Source organism: Hemitrygon akajei, chromosome 9 (genome assembly GCF_048418815.1).
Source record: "Hemitrygon akajei chromosome 9, sHemAka1.3, whole genome shotgun sequence".
Lineage (NCBI taxonomy): Eukaryota > Metazoa > Chordata > Chondrichthyes > Myliobatiformes > Dasyatidae > Hemitrygon > Hemitrygon akajei.
In genome coordinates, this window is record NC_133132.1 from 137,368,922 (window position 1) to 137,389,833 (window position 20,912).

A 20,912-nucleotide genomic window follows, 5' to 3' on the forward strand; every position below is an offset into this window, starting at 1 on the left:
CACCAAATTAAACTACTCCCATTGTTTGCATGTGGTTTGTTTTTCTCCATTTTCAGCTTGTTTATTTGCTATGGTATCTGCTTCCACCACCTCCACTGGCAACACATTCCAGACAGCTTTGTGTGTCAAAAAACTTGGCTCACACATCTCCTTTAAACTTCACCCATCTCACCTTGTGGCTCTGTTCTGGTACTTCACATTTCTAGCCATACAAAAACAATCCATCAACCCTATTAATGCCTTTCATTATTTTAATCAGGTCACCCCTCAGTTTCCAATGCTCCAGACAATCAAAGTTTGTCCAACCTCTCCTTACTCACCAGGTAACACCTCAGTCACTTCTCCACATCCTTCCTGTAATTCAGTGACCAGGGATGCAGGCAATACTTCAAATGTGGCCTAACCAAAGGTTTACACAGCACAGTAGTGTAGTGGCCAGCACAACAGACAACAGGGGTTCAATTCCCGTCGCTGCCTATAAGGAGTTTGTATGTTCTCCCCGTGACCATGTGGGTTTCCTCCCACAGTGCAAAGATGTACCAGTCAGTAGGTGCACTGGTCATTGTAAATTGTCCCATGACTTCGCTAGGATTAAACTGGGGGAATGCTGGGTGGCACATCTTGAAGGGCCTATCCACGCTGCACCTCAATAAATAAATGAATAAGCCTACCATGAGAGATCTTGCTGAATGTTTTACTAATGTCCATAACTCTTAGTCATCTTCATCACCTCAAAAACTCAGTAAGTTCATAAAACATGACCTGCCTTGCATAAAGTCATGCTGACTGCCACTAATAAGTCCATTTTTTTTTCCACAAGTGAATAATTCCTATTCCCAAGAAACATCTCCAATAATTTCCCTAACACTACTGGCCTGTAATTTCCTATTATGCCTGTAACTGAGCATTACACCAACAAATTCTATTTACAGTTTTAGCCTAAGAATCCAAGTGAGAAGCAAAAATATACAGCTTAGTAACTTATAGAAACATTTTTGGCAATGAAGCTTCCAAATTAAGACTACACAGAGGTAATGCATAACTTATGAATGGTTAGAATGAAGTCGTGCAACATGTAAACAGGCCCAACAAGTCAATTCTTTCTATTGTCCCTACATTCCCATCAACTCCCAAAGGTTCTCCTACTCACCTACATAGCAGAGGCAATTTACAGAGATAATTAACCTACTATCCCACACATCTTTAGAGACTGGAGCATCTGTTCACAAGGGCATGCAAATTCCACAAAGGGAGTAATGGAAGTCTAGATTGAACCCAGATTTGCTTTGGGGAACAGACTGGCTGCTCAATGTCCAAGCTTGAAAACTAAGACATGGCAGAAAATACTTAAATACTCCCAGAAAGTATGCTATCTGTTTGTATAATGAAAATGGCACTGATAAGGCCATAAGACATAGGAGCAGAATTAGGCCATTCAGCCCATCAAGTTTGCTCCAGCATTCCATTTTGGCTGATCCCAGATTCCACTCAACCTCATACACCTGCCTTCCCGTCATAACCTCTGATACCCTGACCAATCAGGAAACTACCAATTTTCACTTTAAATATACCCACAGTTTTGGCCTCCACAGCTGTCTGTGGCAGAGCATCCCACAGATCCACTACCTTCTGGCTATGAAAAAAATCCTCCTTACCTCTGTTTGGAAGGGTCACCCCCTCAATTTCGAGGCTGTGTGCTCTAATTCAGGACACCCCCACCACAGAAAACATTGTCTCCACATTCACCTTATCAAGTCCTTTCAACATTCGGTAGGTTTCAATGAGGTTCACCACATTCTTCTCAATTCCAGTAAGTACAGGCCCAAGGCTGCCAAACACTCCTCACATGTTAACCCCTTCATTCTCGGAACCATCCTCTTAAACCTCCTCTGGATTCCCTCCAATGACAACCCATCCTAAGATATGGGGCCCAAAACTGTTCATAATACTCCAAGTGAGGCCTGACCAGTGTTTTATAAGGCTTCACCATTATCTCCTTGTTTTTATATTCTATTTCGCTTGCAATGAATGCCAAAATTGCATTTGCCTTCTTTACCACACATTCAACCTACAAATTAACCTTCTGGGAGTCCTACATGAGGACTTCCAAGTCCCTCTGCACCTCTGACATTTGAATTTTCTCCTCATTTAGATAATAGGCTGCTCTTTTGATCCTTTTACCAAAATGTATTAATATACATTTTCCCAACAATGTATTCCATCTGTCACTTTTTTGCCCATTCTTCCAATTTGCCTAAGTCCTTCTGAAATTGCATTGTTTCCTCAGCTCTACCTACCCCTCCACCTACCTTTGTATCACCTGCTAACTTTGCCAGAAAGCCATCAATTCCACTATCCAAATCAATGACAAACAATGTGAAACCTAGCAAACCCAATACTGACCCCTGAAGAACACCACTAGTCACTGGCAGCCAATCAGAAAAGGCCCCCTTTGGTCCCACTTGCTGCCTCCTGCCTGAAAACCATTCATCCATACAGGTCAGTAACTTTCCTGTAATGCCATGGGATTTTATCTTGCTAAGCAGCCTTTTGTGTGGCACTTCAACAAATACCGTCTGAAAATCCAAGTAAATGACATCCACTTACAAAAATCATGCTGACTTCGACTTATTTTATCATTAGTCTCCAAGTGCCCTGAAACTTCATCCTTAATGACAGACTCCAACCACCAAGGTTAAGCTAACTGGCCTATAATTTCCTTACTTCTGCCTTCCTCCCTTCTTAAAGAGAAACATTTGCAATTTTCCAGTACCATGCCAGAATTAAGTGATTCTTGAAAGATCATAGCCAATGCATCTGCTATCTCTTCAGCAACTTCTTTCAGAACTCTGGGATGTAGTCCATCTGGTCCAAGTGACTTATGCACCTTAAGACCTTTCAGTTTGCCTCACACTGCCAGACTGGGTAAAAGCTTCTTCCCTCAGGCTATGAGACTAATAAATACCTTGCCACCACTAAGGTCTCATCACTAGGACAACGAGCTGTCTACTGTTTACCTGTGCTGCGCTTTACCACATGCATTTTAAATTATATTTTATTAATTTATTTCTAGTATAACATTTGATTTATATGCTGTGTGTGATACATGTTTTGTGGGTGCACTGTGATCTGAAGGAATGGTGTTTCATTTGGTTGTATATATGTACAGTCAGATAAACTTGAAATTGAACATAAACCAAGTAAATAAGCAATTAGTCCTATGACAAACAAGAGTGCATTTTCACCTCCCACCCAAAAATTATTGACTTTTACTTGGAATTAGCTCCAAAGACAAAAATTTACTTATGGTGAAAGTCAAATTGACCTGCTACAGAATGCAGCCAAGGCCAATCCGCACCTGCACCCCACAGCCAAAATAATTGTTCCTCATAGCTCAATTTGGTCTTACCATTGTATCAGTATGATACAGTAAAAAAACAAACAAGAATTTAGAGAAGCAACACACACAAAATGCTGGTGGAATGCATCAGGCCAGGCAGCATCTATAGGGAGAAGCACTGTCGACGTTTCGGGCTGAGACCCTTCATCAGGACTAACTGAAAGGAAAGATAGTAAGAGATTTGAAAGTAGAAGGGGGAGGGGAAAATGTGAAATGATAGAAGACCGGAGGGGGTGGGGTGAAGCTGAGAGCTAGAAAGGTGATTGGCAAAAGGGATACAGAGCTGGAGAAGGAAAAGGATCATGGGACAGGAGGCCTAGGGAGAAAGAAAGAGGGAGGAGAGCACCAGAGGGAGATGGAGAACAGGCAGAGTAATGAGCAGGAGAGACAAAAAAGGAGAGGGGAAAAAAACTAAATATATCAGGGATAGGGTAACTCTCCTCCGTCTAGCGGAATTAGTTCTTACTCTCAATAATTTCTCCTTTGGCTCCTCCCACTTCCTCCAAACCAAAGGTGTAGCCATGGGCACCGGCATGGGTCCCAGTTATGCCTGCCTATTTGTTGGCTTTGTGGAACAGTCCATGTTCCAAGTCTATACAGGTATCCATCCCCCTCTTTTCCTTCGCTACATCAACGACTGCATTGGCGCTGCCTCCTGCATGCATGCTGAGCTCGTTGACTTCATTAACTTTGCCTCCAACTTTCACCCTGCCCTCAAATTTACCTGGTCCATTTCCGACACCTCTGTCCCCTTTCTTGATCTTTCTGTCTCCATCTCTGGAGACAGCTTATCTACTGATATCTACTATAAGCCTACAGACTCTCACAGCTACCTGGACTATTCCTCTTCCCACCGTCTCTTGTAAAAATGCTATCCCCGTCTCACAATTCCTCCGCCTCCGCTCTCAGGATGAGGCTTTTCATTCCAGGACGAAGGAGATGTCTTCCTTTTTTAAACAAAGGGGCTTGCTTCCCTTCTTCCACCATCAACTCTGCTCTCAAACGCATCTCTCCCATTTCCCGCACATCTGCCCGCCACCCCACTCGGGATAGGGTTCCCCTTGTCCTCACCTACACCCCACCAGCCTCCGGGTCCAACATATAATTCTCCGTAACTTCCGCCACCTCCAACGGGATCTTTCCCTCCCCCCACTTCTGCTTTCCAGAGGGATCGCTCCCTACACTCCTCCCTTGTCCATTCATTCCCCCCCCCCCCCCCATCCCTTCCCACCGATCTCCCTCCTGGCACTTATCCTTGTAAGCTGAACAAGTGCTACACCTGCCCTTACACTTCCTCCCTCACCACCATTCAGGGCCCCAGACAGTCCTTCCAGGTGAGGCAACACTTCACCTATGAGTCGGCTGGTGTGGTATACTGCGTCTGGTGCTCCCGGTATGGCCTTTTATATATTGGTGAGACCCGACGCAGACTGGGAGACCGTTTCGCTGAACACCTACGCTCTGTCCGCCAGAGAAAGCAGGATCTCCCAGTGGCCACACATTTTATTTCCACGTCCCACTCCCATTCTGATATGTCTATCCATGGCCTCCTCTACTGTAAAGATGAAGCCACACTCAGGTTGGAGGAATAACACCTTATTTACCGGCTGGGTAGCCTCCAACCTGATGGCAGCATGAACATTGACTTCCCTAACTTGTTAATGTCCCTCCTCCCCTTCTTACCCCATCCCTGATATATTTAGTTTTCTCCCCCCTTCTTTTTTTTTCTCTCTTTCTGCCCATCACTCTACCTGTTCTCTATCTCCCTCTGGTGCTCCCCTCTCCCCTTCTTTCTCCCTAGGCCTCCTGCCCCATGATCCTTTCCCTTCTCCAGCTCTCAGCTTCACCCCACCCCCTCCGGTCTTCTATCATTTCGCATTTCCCCCTCCCCCTCCTACTTTCAAATCTCTTACTATCTTTCCTTTCAGTTAGTCTTGACGAAGGGTCTCGGCCCAAAACGTCGACAGTGCTTCTCCCTTTAGATGTTGCCTGGCCTGCTGCGTTCCACCAGCATTTTGTGTGTTGCACTTGAATTTCCAGCATCTGCAGATTTTCTCGTGTAAGAATTTAGAGAAATTACTCCTTTTTTCAATTTACTGTTTGAAGTTGCTTAAGGTGACAAGACAAACTATGAATAAATTATGAATTTCACTGCAAGTTTAGAAAACTGAGAGAAGGAAAACAATCTTGCAATAGAGGAAACTGATGCTTATAAGGAAAATTACATACACACTGGGCAGGCCATCTTAAATGCAGCAATCAAATTGCTGGAATCAAATAGTCACTTTCGTACTAATTGTATAAATACATGAAATCAAAATGCCTACTTTGGCCTCAAGCCTGAACGATAAGATTCCAGATGATCTGTGACCTAAATCCGCTTATCTGAATTTTCCCCTGATCCATCCAAAATGCTGCTTTCAGAAATTTATCTTTAAACCATCAAATCAGGAGGTACTCTTGAGGAGGAACTCCTGAATTCATTCCTAAGATACCTGATTCTATTTTTAAGGCCCTGTTATCTTCAACTCTGAGCCCTACCAACAAACAAAAATATTGTTGCTACCCTACTATTCTGATTATTCTCTTCAAAACGTAACTCATGCTATAACTTCCAAATCCCATATTATTGTTTTCTCCTCATAATTTCCCCTAAGCAATGTGGGTATGTTTCTGTTATAACATTCTTAGTCCTTCCAAGATCATTGTATCTTTCCTAAAGTATGATGCTTAGAACTCTCCCAACTCCTAATCTGTCAATCTGTCAGTTCAGGTACAAAATGCAGGTTTCCTCCACCATCTGAAGGTAGAGCACTCCTATGAAACCATTTGTAAGCCAAAATGCCGCAAAGCAAAGAAGCAATTACCATTTATTAATATGGAAAAAATTTGTGAGTGTTCCCAAACCCAAAAAATAACCTATAAAATCATGCCAAATAACACATAAAACCTAAAATAACAGTAACATATAGTAAAAGCAGGAATGATATGATAAATACACAGCCCCTATAAAGTACAAATACTTTTCTGCAATCATTGCTGCACTGTCTAGCATAGCGAAAATCTCACTTAGCGCTACTAGCATAGCGGAAGCAGTCTCATACCAAATACCACATAAAAATACACAGCCTATATATAGTAGGAATAATGTATGTACTGTACAGTGTAGCTTCACTTACGGGAATTGGGAAGACAGCAAGCACACTGATGATGGTGTGTTAGGCTGAGTCGTCGGAGGTTGGGGTGCACAAAACACAATGGGAAGTGTTTTCTTATCAACGCCTTTAAGTGCCCTCAGATTTTCCGAATGGTACACTAGTAGAGGCTTAAGGACAGCATCGCCAGTGGCGTTAATCACAGGCATTAGTGTAAACCTGGCCATCGATGCCTTGTGTCCCTCAGCCTGCTTTTCTTCCATCGAAATAAATGTCTTGCTCGGCAATTTTTGCTCGGAACTTTTCGGCAGCTTCAATATCAGCTGAAGCTCTCTCTCCAGTAAACGTTAAACTACGAAACTGCCCTTGCCTCAGAAACCCATCAAACCACCCATGACTACCTTTAAATTCCACTTTCGCAAACACTTTCATCACCATCGTCCAGTGCTTTCTGTTTAAGCTTATTAAAAAGACTGACTGATTTCTCCTTAAGTATAAGATAACTTAATGGATTACCACACTTTGTACACCCATCAATCCACTCAAGCAATAGACTTTCATTTTATCCATTATTGGATGCCAACTAAGAGAGAACACTTTGCTACAAGCAGAACCAACAGTAACATCGTCAGCTTTCAAGATTCTTTCTCTCTGCGTGTAGTGTGAATGGTTCAACTCGCGGACAATGTCCTTACTTCGTTCACCATGATCGAAACGTTGAATTATGTCTAGTTTTACGCTAAGTGTAACACCCTTACAAGCTCTCTAAGGCTTTTCCAATACCTTAGAACTCATCTTGCTAAAGGATGCACAAAATAAATTGACAAAGCACAGATGCTCACAAGCACTTGTTTAAGCAATGGCTGCTGGAATGCAGATCCGGGGGAGGAGCTGCCTTTTTTCGTAACAGTGAAAACACCTTCTGTTAGCGAAAACAGGTAACTAATGTAGTTCTCTCGTAACAGAGAGGTGTCGTAAAGTGAAACGGGGCCATCTGTATCAGGACAAGAATAAATCATTTTGTTTTTCTGACAGAAGAATCAGTTCGGATTGGCAACAGCATCTCCACAGTCACCGTCTGCACAGATAGATGCACCACAAGGATGTGTGCTTAGCTCATGTTCTACTCACTTATACTGTGAAGCCAAGTAGAGTTCCAATCTCAAATTTAAGTTTGCAGATGACAGCATTGTTGTTTGCTGATTCAAAGGTAGTGACAAATCAGCATATGGGAGGGAGATTGAAAATCTGGCTGAATGCTGCCACAACAACCTCTTAATGTCTGAAAAACCAAAGAATTGATCACTGCCTAGGGAATGAGGAAACCAGAGGCAAATTACCCAGTCCTCATAGGGGATCAGAGCTGCAGAGGTCAGTAACTTCAAATTCCTTGGCATTATTATTTCAGAGGATCTGTCCTGGGTCCAGCAGCTAACTGCCATTACAAAGAAGGCATGGCAATGCCTCTTCTTTCTTAGTAGCTTGCGAAGACTTGGCATGTCATCTAACCCTTTGACAAACTTCTATAGGTGTACAGTGTAGAGTATACTGACTGGTTGCATCACAGCCTGGTATGGAAACGTCAATGCTCTTGAATGGAAAAGCCTACAAAAAATAACCAGTCCATCGCAGGTAAAGCCCACCACACTACTGAGAACAAAGGAGTTCTTTTCTCACTGCTTCCATCAGGAGGGAGGTACAGGAGCCCCAGGTTCCACACCACCAGGTCCAGGGACAGTTATTCCCCTTCATCCAACAGGCTCTTGAACCAGAGGTAATAACTTCACTCACCCCAACACGGAACTAGTTTCATAACCTATGGACTCACTTTCAAGGTCTCTATAAATTATGTTCTTGATATTTATTGCTCATTTCTTTATTATTATTATTTCATTTTCTTTTTTTTGTATTTGTGGTCTTTTGCATTTTGCTTGGTTGTCTATCTTTGGCACAATTTTTTATTGATACTATTGTGTTACTGTGAATGCCCATAAGAAAATTAATTTCAGGATAGTACATGATAACATATATGTATTTTGATAATAAATTTATTTTGAACTTTGTACTAAATAAAGTCAAAGTAAAATTTTAACTGTATACCATATACAACTTTGAGATTCATCCTCTTGCAGGTAGCCACAAAACAAAGAAATGCAATAGAATCCACGAAGACCCACACACAACAAAACAACATCTAATGTTCAAAAGAGGACAAATCATGCAAATAACAAAATAAGTAAACAAGTAATACATAGAACATGAGCTGTGGATCCAGTTCAGCACTGAGGTGGCTGAAGCTGGTCAGCAGCTCCATTGGCTTCAGGGCAACAACTGCTCTCAAACCTGGACCGAAGACCCCAGCACCTCCCACCTGAAGAAGTAGCGAGAAGAAAGGAGGTGGGTCAAAAATGAAGGCAGATGGTGCAGAACACTAGTTGGCTTTCCGCTCACGGGCCTTGATCTGGCTCGACGTTTAAATCGGCATAGAATAAATGGGCTGAATGTCAATTTGTTTTCAGTTCTTGGGCCTGAAGTCAAATTAAAGAATCAAGGAGCAGACTCAAAGGGCCGAGTAACCTGTTCATACTATATTTTTGTGCTCCATGCTAATTAACAAGCATCCCCTTAAATTTGTCTTCAACATTTTCTTTACATTAAATCCAAAACATAATTGGCTTTTTGCTTCATGGCTGCATCTCCCCTCACTGAGGATGCAATGAAATTATTTAATCCCATGTGATCTTTCTCTATCCACTATACCTTTCAGATGCACCTAAGTTTACACCTATTTATCTCAACATCCATCCTATCAAGCCTAGTAAGTTTTGTTAAAGAAACTTTAATATTAAAGATTTCTTCTCATTCGACTGCCGTAGTGAACCACAATCTTCAATGCATTCCCTCAACAACAGATATATCCTTTATTCCAGGCGAGTACACAGTTCTCTAGGCGAGGCTTCACCTTGGCCTGATTTAGATAAATAGTTTAGGACAGATTTAATCCTGTAAATCTTGTGACAGAGGTCAACATACAACAACTTGTTTTCCTCGCTGCACAGGGTGCGTGAGAGAAAAAGAGAGCATTCAGGGAAAAGGGATGTCAGCGGAGTTATTCATAAAACAAGAGATTCTGCAGATGCTGGAAATCTTGAGCAACAACACAAAAAATGCTGGAAGAATTTAGTAAGTCAGGTAACAATCTATGGAGAGGAATAAACAGCCGACGTTTCACGCTTCGGCCCGAACTGTCGTTAGTGGAGTGCTGGGGGGAAGGCAATCGCGATGAGTGGAATGAGTTAAGAGGTATCTCACATGACATGCGGGAGACTGGGGTGCAGGGAGGAAGGGTTGCAGACGGGTACGGGCTGGGAGAATGTGTGGGGGTGGGAGATGTGGAGTAGGAGTTTGAGGTTTGTTGCAACTGGGGTTTGAGGGCTGTTGGGGTTAGTGAGGGGAGATAGCGAGCTATGGGGAAATACATGCTGATCCACCTCCCCCCACGGGTTCCCGGTGGTGAGGGCGGGGCGGGGCTGACGCCGATCTTTGCCGTTGGTTTTTGAACAGGACAGTTTGCATTCGACGCCGCCGTGTTGTTATGTAACGCCGGCTGTCACCGCGGCCCCGGCGGCAAGGCAAAGCCGCGGGGGCGGAGTGTTCAGCAAGAGAACTCCCGAAAGCGCCGTGAACCGCAGACGGGAGACGGTGGGGGGGGGGCGGAATCGGCCACCGGAGGAGCCCAGCTAACTCACCGTTTGCAGCAGGTCTAAAGCCGCACTCAGGCCGCTGTCTCCGAATCAACGCAACTCACCGGAGCCGCACTGCGCCTGCGTGCTCCAGCCGGGGGCGGGGTTGTGCGCAGTCCCCTTGCCGCTGCGGCACTGCTCCGGTGGGCGGTGCGCGCTCTCTGTGCCGCGCGTGTACGCGCACACTACGGAATGCAACCTCCCCTCGCTGAAAACTTAACGGTTATGTCTTCTAACTCCAGAAACTAATCAAAAGAAAAACACAAAAGCAGGGACATTTACCCAGTTTTTCCCCTCCTTTAGCGAGGCGCTCACTAATAATTGTCTTGTGCCCATTACCGTCTTACTTTTAAAAGTGATCCACTCTGCAAATCTCTTCTTCTTCAGAGCCGTGCACGCCAGCAGACGGTGAGATAGAAACGCCTCGTAGATTCGCAGCTAGTTGGCTGTCTTCTATGTACAGCAAAATATCGTACAGTGCTCTTACACGCTTCTGTGAGAAAACTGTGAGTGATGCACACCAAATTAGTGGCAACTGACTATGGAGACCACCATAAATTGGTAGAACCGTAACTCTTCACTATTTTTCTTCCGGCCAAAGGGGAGCAAGAACAGGTTTAATCCGATTTAATCAGCTACTTGGGTCTACAGGTGAAGGCAATACAAGGAAAGCGCAGGGGTTTTTCCGGCTCTAAGTTATGCAGTATTCACATCATAAACATGAGAAAATCCATATCTTCTCGCGTATTTTCATAAACACAGAAATTCTGTGGACAGAAGCTGGAAATCCAAAGCAAAACACACGAAATGTTGGGGAAACTCAGCAGGTCAGGCAGCATCCGTTGAAGTAAATAAACAGTCGAAGTTTCCCGCCTAGACCCTACTTCAGGATCGGGAAAAAACAAGAAGAATGACAGAATAAAAAGGTTGGGAGAGGGGATGAAGGATAGCTAGAAGGTGATTCCCACCTTTTTATTCTGGCGTCTTCCCCCTTCCTTTCCAGTCCTGAAGAAGGGCCAACGGGTTGTTCATTTCCATGGATGCTGGCTGGCCTGCTGAGTTCCTCCAGCATTTTGTGCATCTTGTGTACTCTGAGGGAAGTATTCTAGTACTGGCTCAAGGAAGTGTGAGTGTAACTCCAATGAAAGCTGGTTCATTTCATGTCAGTCCTCATTCTAATAAACTTCTTGAATAGTGCCAGATCACAGGCCAATACTGTATGGTAATGGATATACCCGTTTGGGTATGACTTTGTGACTCCTGTCTGGAACCTCAGATATCCTGCACCACTATCAGAAATCTCAGTATTGACTACCAATTTGCTTAATTTATGGTGACTTCCTAATTTTTAAATCTAAAGTTGAAAATATTATGCATTTCTATTTTTGAACAATATGCCATTTTCTTGCCCACTCATTTCACATTTTACATTGCTTTGCTGTCCTTACCATCTTGCTTCGTATCATCAGCAAACTTAGGCAATGGAATCAAGGACGAAGGTTATCCACATACATTGTAAACAGCCCAGATGCAAGTGCTGAACCTTGTGGTATCCTACCAGTCAAAAATGTCAATCTGAGAATGAGGAAGAGAAAATATGCAGATGCTGGAAATCCAAGCAACACACACAAAATGCTGGAGGAACGGAGCAGGTCTGGCAGCATCTACGGAAGAAAGCACAGTTCATGCTTTGGGCTGAGATCCTTTTGGCAGGACTCATTCTGAGAATGATGTGATCCCAGGATCATAGTTTGTACAACAGAAGAAATAGGAAATGATTCCAAATCTAGTAGATTACATGCTTACAGGCTGTGGCTAACCAACGACGCACATACCACTCATGGCACGTATAGCCTGAGTTGGTTGGTGATTTCCATAACAAGGAGAAAGAGTCAATTCTGCATCAGACTGGCTGTTGGCCATTTAAAATACATTAAATCTACTGCAGCACCGCTTTAAAGTTAGTGAAGGTATTTAAAGAACGAGAAAGTCTTTCTATTCACTATTATTAAATTAGCAAAACTGTAATTCACAATTTCAGAACTTGTTTTATTTAAATCCATTCTTATAAAATGAATGAATATCAAAAGCACTATTTGGATCACATTGATAAGGGTATTGTTCTGTAGTCTATAGAATCTACATTCTGAGAACGATTGTGCAGGGTCCAACACAATGCTTTGGTCCAACAGGAAATTGAGTAGGATTGTATGGAGGAAATTAATATGTAGATATGGAAGATGTAAGAACTACTTTCAGCAGTGAATACATTTGTCACAGATCAACCTAATTTATCTTATGAAAAACAAATGGCAGTTTAACCAAGCACTGTGCTGCACATTTCCCAAGGAGAACTGAATGGCCTTCCACCCAGCTCCATTATCTATATATGGCTTTGCTCAACACAAATCTTACCTTAAACATGCCATTTACATTTACTATTCTGGTCAAGATGATACCTGTGTACAGCTCCTTTGGTTGACATCTTCTGAGATCATGAGACCATCTTTTTTCATTTCTTCTATATCTTTTACATTTGTTTCTCAACTTGAATGTGATTCTGGAACAGTTGGAGCCCGTATTTTGATGTTTAGAATAGTACAGCACAGTACAGGCCCTTCGGCCCACAATGTTGTGCCGACCCTCAAACTCTGCCTCCCATATAACCCCCCACCTTAAATTCCTCCATACACCTGTCTAGTAGTCTCTTAAACTTCACTAGTGTATCTGCCTCCATCACTGAATCAGGCAGTGCATTTCATGCACCAAACTCTGCCATTTTCCAATTTCTTCATGAATAATGCCTGGGCAAGTCTAGTCTGGTGGTATTTATACTTATATTTATATATTTATATAATATACTTATATTTATATTGATGTCTGGAGATCATTTGGGTGCTTCAGCACTCTGCTGTCTCTGAGAGAGCGTCCCGGGAGGCAGAGACAGCGTGAGTGAACTTTGTGGCAAGAAGGCTGCAGGATGGCATGAGAGCTGATGATTGATGCCATTTTGCTGATAAAACCTTTCATTGTTTGTGGATTAAATCGACGAAGGTGATTGAAGCATCGATGCAAGTGAGCGCTGGCTGCTTGCCTTTTGATTGGTTGCTCTGTCTCAGGGAGGGCAGACCCTGCTGCTGTGCCTGGAGAGTGTTGCCCAGGATATCCTGTGCTTTGGATGTGGACTTGAACTACAGACTTTTCTTCAGTCTTATAGTTTTTATATTCTGTGTTTTTTCACCCAATCTTCTTGCGTTGTTTTGTGCGAGAAGAGGGATTTGGGGTCGAGGTGCCTAATCCGTTTTGCTCATTTTTTTTGTGCAGGAGGAAGGTTTTGGCCTGTTCTGTTTTTGTTTGTTTGTTTTTGCAGGGAGGTGGGTTGGGGGGGGGGGAATGGATGATCACACTGCCTTTCTTTTCTCTTTTGGTTTCATGGTTACACAGAGAATTGAAGAATTTCAGAGTTGTATACTTTGAAAATAAATAAACCTTTGAACATTTGAAGATATGATGAACCAACCTACATTTTCTTTCAGAGATTTAAAGCCTGCTGATTTACTCTATCCATTGTTCTTTGAATGAAAGGGCTGGACATGGGAGCATGTTTGCACCTGCTCCACGATATGGCATAAATGTGAAAAATCTCTTCCGCTGCTACAGGGACTCACATAGCAGACATACACTACGGGCTTTAAGCCTGGTGAAGCCTTTTTTTGCCTTTTTATCATCTCACTCTTTAAATTCTTATGATTCATACCTACTCCTGGTTGATATGCCAAAATTTATAAGGTGATACATAAGGATAGTAAACATTTACAATGCATCTCTTTTGCCCCTTTGAAGAAAGATATTTTGAATATTGTCCACCTTTGATCCTGGATAGACTTCACTCTGTGAATGGAGAAATTGAGTTAAGTTCTACAAATAAATATCTTGAATTTACAAGAACTTTGTGATATTTTGAGAATTTCTAGAAACATTTAATAATGTTCTAACAAAGATAAATGTGGAAGTTAACTTACAACTAGTTATCCCATAAACAACAAATACTGATTTTTTTTTAGTTGAAAGTGGGATGGTGGCTTGCACATGAATTCTCCTTGCTCATCAAGTTGTTTCAAAGGATGATTTATGTCCACCTCCATTGGCAAATAAGATTTTGGTTTGTTGTTTTATTTCAACAGACAGCCTTTCACGCAGCAGCACTCTTTGTGTGATTCTGAAATGTCATCCGAGTTTATGCGCTGAGATCGTGAAGTGGTATTTGAATCAATAGTTGATTTAGCTGAGAGGATGTTGCCAACAATACAAGCCGGCACAATACATGAGAACAATAATAAAGCAAATTAAACTAAATGGTGGAAAATCATTTGTATGGCAGCACCAAATAAATAAACTAATTCAAATTCCACAGATTCAGACCTGGAAAGGACAGAGAGCATTGCACGAACCCACTGCAATTTGTCTGCCATCACGACAGGTCAACGGCAGACGCAATCTCAGTGGGTCTTCACATGGCCTTAGACCACCTGGACAATATCAGCACCTATGTCAGGATGCTGTTCATCGACTATAGCTCAACATTTAACACCATCATTCCCACATTCCTGATTGCAAAGTTACGGAACCTGGGCCTCTGTACCTCCATCTGCAATTAAATCCTCAGCTTCCTAACCGGAAGATTGGTGATAATATCTCCTCCTCACTGACGATCAACACTGGCGCACCTCAGGGGTGTGTGCTTAGCCTACTGCTCTACGCTCTCTATACCCATGACTGATTGAGCTATGCCTAGCTCAAATACCATCTATAAATTTGCTGATGATACAACCATTGTTGGTAGAATCTCAGATGGAGATGAGAGGGCGTACAGGATATGCCAACTAGTGGAGCGGTGTTGCAGCAACAACCTTGCACTCAAAGTCAGTGAGATGAAAAAGCTGATTCAGGAAGGGTAAGTTGAAGGAACACATACCAATCCACATTGAGAGATCAGAAGTGGAGAGAGTGAGCAGTTTCAAGTTCCTGGGTGTCAAGATCTCTGAGGACCTAACCTGGTCCCAACATCGATGCAGCTACAAAGAAGGCAAGACAGTGCCTATACTTCATTAGGAGTTTGAAGAGATTGGGCATGTCAACAAATACACTCAAAAACTTCTATAGATGTACCATGGAGAGCATTCTGACAGACGGCATCATTGTCTGGTATGGGGGGGAGGGGGGTGGCTACGGCACAGGACTGAAAGAAGCTGCAGAAAGTCATAAATTTAGTCGGCTCCATTTTAGGTACTAGCCTACAAAGTACCCAGGACATCTTCAAGTAGCGGTGTCTCAGAAAGAGATATATTCAAAGAGAGTCTTGAATATGGTGGTTGTTGCTCGTTTTTGCTGAATAAAGGCATCAATATACACTTGATTCGGTGCCTCTCTGGTAGCTTTGTTCATAGTCACAGCAGGTACAAGGTGCAGAAACAACACGTCCCCTACAAATAAGGGGAAAAAATACCATAATGGAAGTCTTTGGTATAAATTAAATAGGAGTCATGAACAAACTAATCACCAAAGATCGATAATGCAATAATTATTTGCAGTAATTTAAGGATCTCTCTCTTACAAATTATTATGCAAACAAACCTTTTTGTTGGCAACGGTAGGAGGTCAATTTCAATAAGAAAGAAGAATGGGAGTTGGCACATATAAGAATGTTCTATAGACAGTGGAATGTTGATGTTGGGAAGGGAAAGAGATATTTCTGTGCATAAATAACACCGAGTTATTTATGCATTGACCAGACATGGTTCCCATGCCCATTCCCAAATAGTTACCCTTTTAAGTCTCACTGTTGCTTAAAACACGGAAATCCAGCTGAATGCAGAACAGGGACAGCCATTTTGCCATGCTTTCAGAGTTGCTCAGTGATATGTACATTGGAGCAAAATTAAATGAAGGGAGAACACATTCAAAATTTTAGGGTGTACCTAAATGCTATGAAGGTATTGTATTACAAAGAACAGCAGAGCAGAAGTAATACAGGCAGGATGTCAAAAGCGACTGATTGCCTGCCCGCAGCTAAAAAAAATTGATTTTTCCTCAAGGATAGGTGGGATATTAACAAAAAATATGTTTATCCAGTGTCAAAATATCAAATATTTCTCAATGCTGTTTTCACTCAGTGTTAAAATTTAGTTAATTTTGGTATAGTTAAAATCAAAGAAATGGAAAAATGATTTAGAACTCTGATTTAACTCCCTTCACCCGGCAGAAATCAGATGGGGAACATTTTGTGTTGGCAAAAATGTTTTCTTATTTTCTTGCAGGCATTAACATGAAAAGAAATGCAACAGAATTTACAAAAATCTAAACATAAACAGACAAAAAACTGACAAGCAATCAATAGCCAAAAGATAAACTCTGCGAATTTTAAAAGTACTGAGAACATGAGTTGTAAAGAGTCTTTAAAAGTGAGTCTGGAGGTCATAGAGTCAGTTCAGAGTAGTGATGAAGTTATTTACACTGGTTAAGAAGCTTGATGGCTGTAGGGTATATAACTGTCCCTGAACCTAGTGGTGTGGGAACTAAAGCTTCCATAGCCCCTACCCAATGGTAGTAGCAAGGACTGGATGCTGGGGGTCTTTGACGATGGATGCTGTTTCTTTGCGGCAGCACTCCATGTACATGTGCTCATTGGTGGGGAGGGCTTTGCCTGTGATGGATTGGGCTGTATTCACCACTTTCTGTAGCCTTTTCCGTTCTTGAGCATTGGTGTTTCCATACCAGCTGGGATACTCTCCAGTGTGCATCTGTGGAAGTTTGTCAAACTTTTTAGTGGCATTTATTTTTGTTTTACTTAGCGATACAGTGTGGGGTAAACCTTTCAGCCCTTCAAGCCATGCCACCTCAGCAACCCCAGACAACCTAGATCAACCCTAGCCTAATTACCGGACAACTTACAATGACCAATTCAACTATCTGGTACATCTTTGGACTGTGGGAAGAAACTAGATCTTCCAGGGAAAACCCATGTATTCCACGAGGAAAATGTACAGGGACTCCTTACAGATGGTGTCAGATTTATACTCCAAACTCTGATGCTGTAATAGCGTTGCTCTAACCGCTATGCCACGTGATGTGCTGAATCTAAGCAAACTTCTCAGAAAGTAGATGTAGTGTCATGTCACCTTTGTGAGGACACTTTGTGTTGGTGCCACGACAGATCTTCTGGTATGTCAACACCAAGGAATTTAAGCCACTAACCCTCCCCACCTCTGTTCCCCTAATGAGAACAGGCTTACGGACCTCCAGCTACTTCCTCCTGTAGTTGATAATCAGCTCCTTGGTTTGGCTGACATTGAGAGAGAGGTGAGAGAGTATCTGGCATTACTCAACCAGATATTCAATCTCCCTCCTATATGCCAATTCATCACCAATTTTGATTCAGTCAACCAAAGAGGTGTCATCAGCAAACTTAAACATGGCATTGGAGCTGTATTAGCTATACAATCATAAGTATAAAGATTGTACAACAAGGTGCTCATCACACAGCCCTGTGGTGCACCCGTGCTGATGGTACAGCGGAGCTGTTAGGCCAATTCACACAAACTGTGGAGTGACAACATTGAGGATCCATTTGCACAGGGGGGTATTGAGCTTAACAATGAGTTTCAAAGGGATGATGGTTTTGAATGCTGATCTGTAGCAAATAAAGAGAATCCTGATGTATGCATCTTCATGGTTCAGGCATTCCAGAGCTGACAAAAGAGTCAATGAAATAGCATGAGATGTTGACCCATTGTGACAGTAGGCAAACTGGGGTGGATCACAGAGACTTGATAAGCTTTCATGACCAACTTCTCGAAGCATTTCATCACGGTGGATGAAAGTGCTGCTGAACAATAGTTATTGAGGCAGTTTACCCCATTCTTCATTGGCACTGGTATGATTGAAGCAGGTGGGAACTTTAGACTGCTGAAGTGAGAGGTTGAAGATGTGCATTAACACTCCAGTCAGTTGATTAGCACAGGTCTTCATGATGCTCTTTTGTTGCACAATATTCTCAAAACCAGCCATCTGAATTGATCTTTCACACATAAGACAATAATTCTCACAAAATGCTGGTAGAACACAGCAGGCTAGGCAGCATCTATAGGGAGAAGCGATGTCGACGTTTCGGGCCGAGACCCTTCGTCAAGACTAACCGAAAGGAAAGATGGTAAGAGATTTGAAAGTAGAGGGGGGAGGGGGAAATGCGAAATGATAGGAGAAGACCGGAGGGGGTGGGGTGAGGCTGAGAGCTGGAAAGGTGATTGGCGAAAGTGAATCAGAGCTGGAGAAGGGAAAGGATCATGGGACGGGAGGCCTCAGGAGAAAGAAAGGGGGGGGAGCACCAGAGGGAGATGGAGAACAGGCAAACAACTAAATATGTCAGGGATGAGGTAAGAAGGGGAGGAGGGGCATTAACGGAAGTTAGAGAAGTCAATGTTCATGCCATCAGGTTGGAGGCTACCCAGCCAGTATATACCGTGTTGTTCCTCCAACCTGAGTTTGGATTCATTTTGACAATAGAGGAGGCCATGGATAGACATATCAGAATGGGAATGGGACGTGGAATTAAAATGTGTGGCCACTGGGTAGACAATAACTCTGTTCTCTTTCCACAAATATCACTCAAATGCTGAGTGTGTCCAGTAACTTCTGATTTCAGGTTTCAGCAATGACAGTTTTTTTTTAAACCAGCTATCTGACCTACGACGACTGAGTGCTGGGAAATCCAAACCAGAATGATTTTGAGATGGTAACTCAAAAGACGAAAGGACCAGAATTTTGCAATGAACAGCTGATCCCCATGAATAGAACTTGGGACCTGCTAAATTAGGGCTAACCCAGCTGTTAAATCCAGCCATTTAATTACAGCTGATCTGCATCAAATAACAGCTTAAAACTGGATAACACAGTAGAATTGGATAGATAGAGTTGCTGCACATGTTAGGCAGCTGATTGTGCATTTCAGAGAAAAACTTGGCTCTTAGCTATATCTCTTGGATTAACATTGAGAACAAAGCAATGTTTATCCTATCAGATATTACGTTCAGCAATGCACAACATGGATATTTCAAGAGAACAAAACATTAGGGGAGATTCTTTTATGAATGGAGGATCATTTGGGTATCCCAGGATATTGAAACTATCTTCATGAAGACAAGGAAAGTACTACACATACTCATTGAAATGAGATAAACAATATGAGTTCCTGGAATCATAGTTGAAGTTGCAAGCTTCTCAGCCATACAAGGTTAACTAAAACTCAAGTTTTTATACTAATTTTAAATCATTTTTCAAATATGCTTATCAACGAATAAGCAAAATTTGTTTTACATCATACTTATGCTAGCTTTTTAAGCCAAGAATCTTTCTTTTGCATGTAGAATTCTCATTATACCTGGATATTTCTGGCCCCTCAAACTGTTTAGAATTGTACAATGGGAAATGCCTGTGTGGCACTGGCAATTACAATTTCCCTGCTCTCGTAATCACTCATTCAGGGCCAATTGCATCTGAATGAACAGGATTTGAATACCTTAAATGCAATGTTTTCACTAAATTTATGACCTCATACTTCTGTACTTCAGGAATACTACATTCCAACATTACCTTTGCTGGAAGAAAATCAGAAATGTTTAATCAAACAAGAATTTTCATCGCACACTACAGTATTCATGAAGATGGGTTGCTGTCACTTTGGGGATGAATCATAGAAAATTTACAGAACAAGAGGACATTCAAGCTATCAGACTCATTTTGTTGAAAAATGTACCCACATTCCATTCCTCTGCCCTTAGCTGTGAAGTCGATGTCTCTTCATTACATGCTTAAATACCACAAAGGCATTTTCTGCCTCTATTACACTTTTTAGGCAGCAAGCTGCAGGCCCATACAACCCTGTGGGAAAAATATATTTTTCTCCTCCCCCTTTAATCCATCTTCCAATTACCAATCTTCCAATCTATACTCAATCATAATCTGCAACCTCGTGGCCTGATACATCCCCAATATACTATCAACATCAAACCAGGTCTTCAATCCTAATTCAATAAAGAGTACAGGAGGGCATGCCAGCAGCAACACCAGGCATACCACAGAATAAGGAATAAACCTAACTAATCTACAAGACAGGACTAGCATGCCAAGCAACATAAACCACATGAAACACAGTGCCATGTATTCCAACAACCAACAGATCAGACACTCAGTGGCAACTTTATTAGGTACACTGTACACCAAATGCCAATTCAATCATCCATGTCAGCTTCCTTCAGTAGTCCTCAGTTAATTTGATTCACTCTTCATTATATCAAAATGCTGAAGGCATTGAATGCAGCAAAGGCTATGGGCTCTGATAACATTATAAAAATAATATTGAAAACTTGTGCTCCAAGACTTACTAAACCTTTGGCCAAGCTGTTTAATGACAGCTGCAACTCCCTGGCAATGTGGAAATTTGCCCAAGTATGTCCTGACAGCAAGATGCAAAACAAAATGAACTTGGAGAATTACCGCCCCATTCATCTACTTTTAATCATCAGCAAATTGATGGAAGAGGAGATTGATGGTGCTATC

The 20,912-nt window shown here is 42.2% G+C and overlaps 1 protein-coding gene across 2 annotated transcripts in view; it reads right to left on the reverse strand.

The window, feature by feature from the left end:
- mapre3b (microtubule-associated protein, RP/EB family, member 3b) overlaps positions 1–10,458 on the reverse strand; it is a 67,698-nt gene extending 57,240 nt beyond the window's left edge. For both annotated transcript variants that reach the window (XM_073057061.1, XM_073057059.1), the window contains exon 1: positions 10,305–10,458. The gene's annotated coding sequence lies outside the window, so the exon portion shown is untranslated. The remainder of the gene's footprint in view (positions 1–10,304) is intronic.
- Between the last annotated feature and the right edge of the window lie 10,454 nt (positions 10,459–20,912).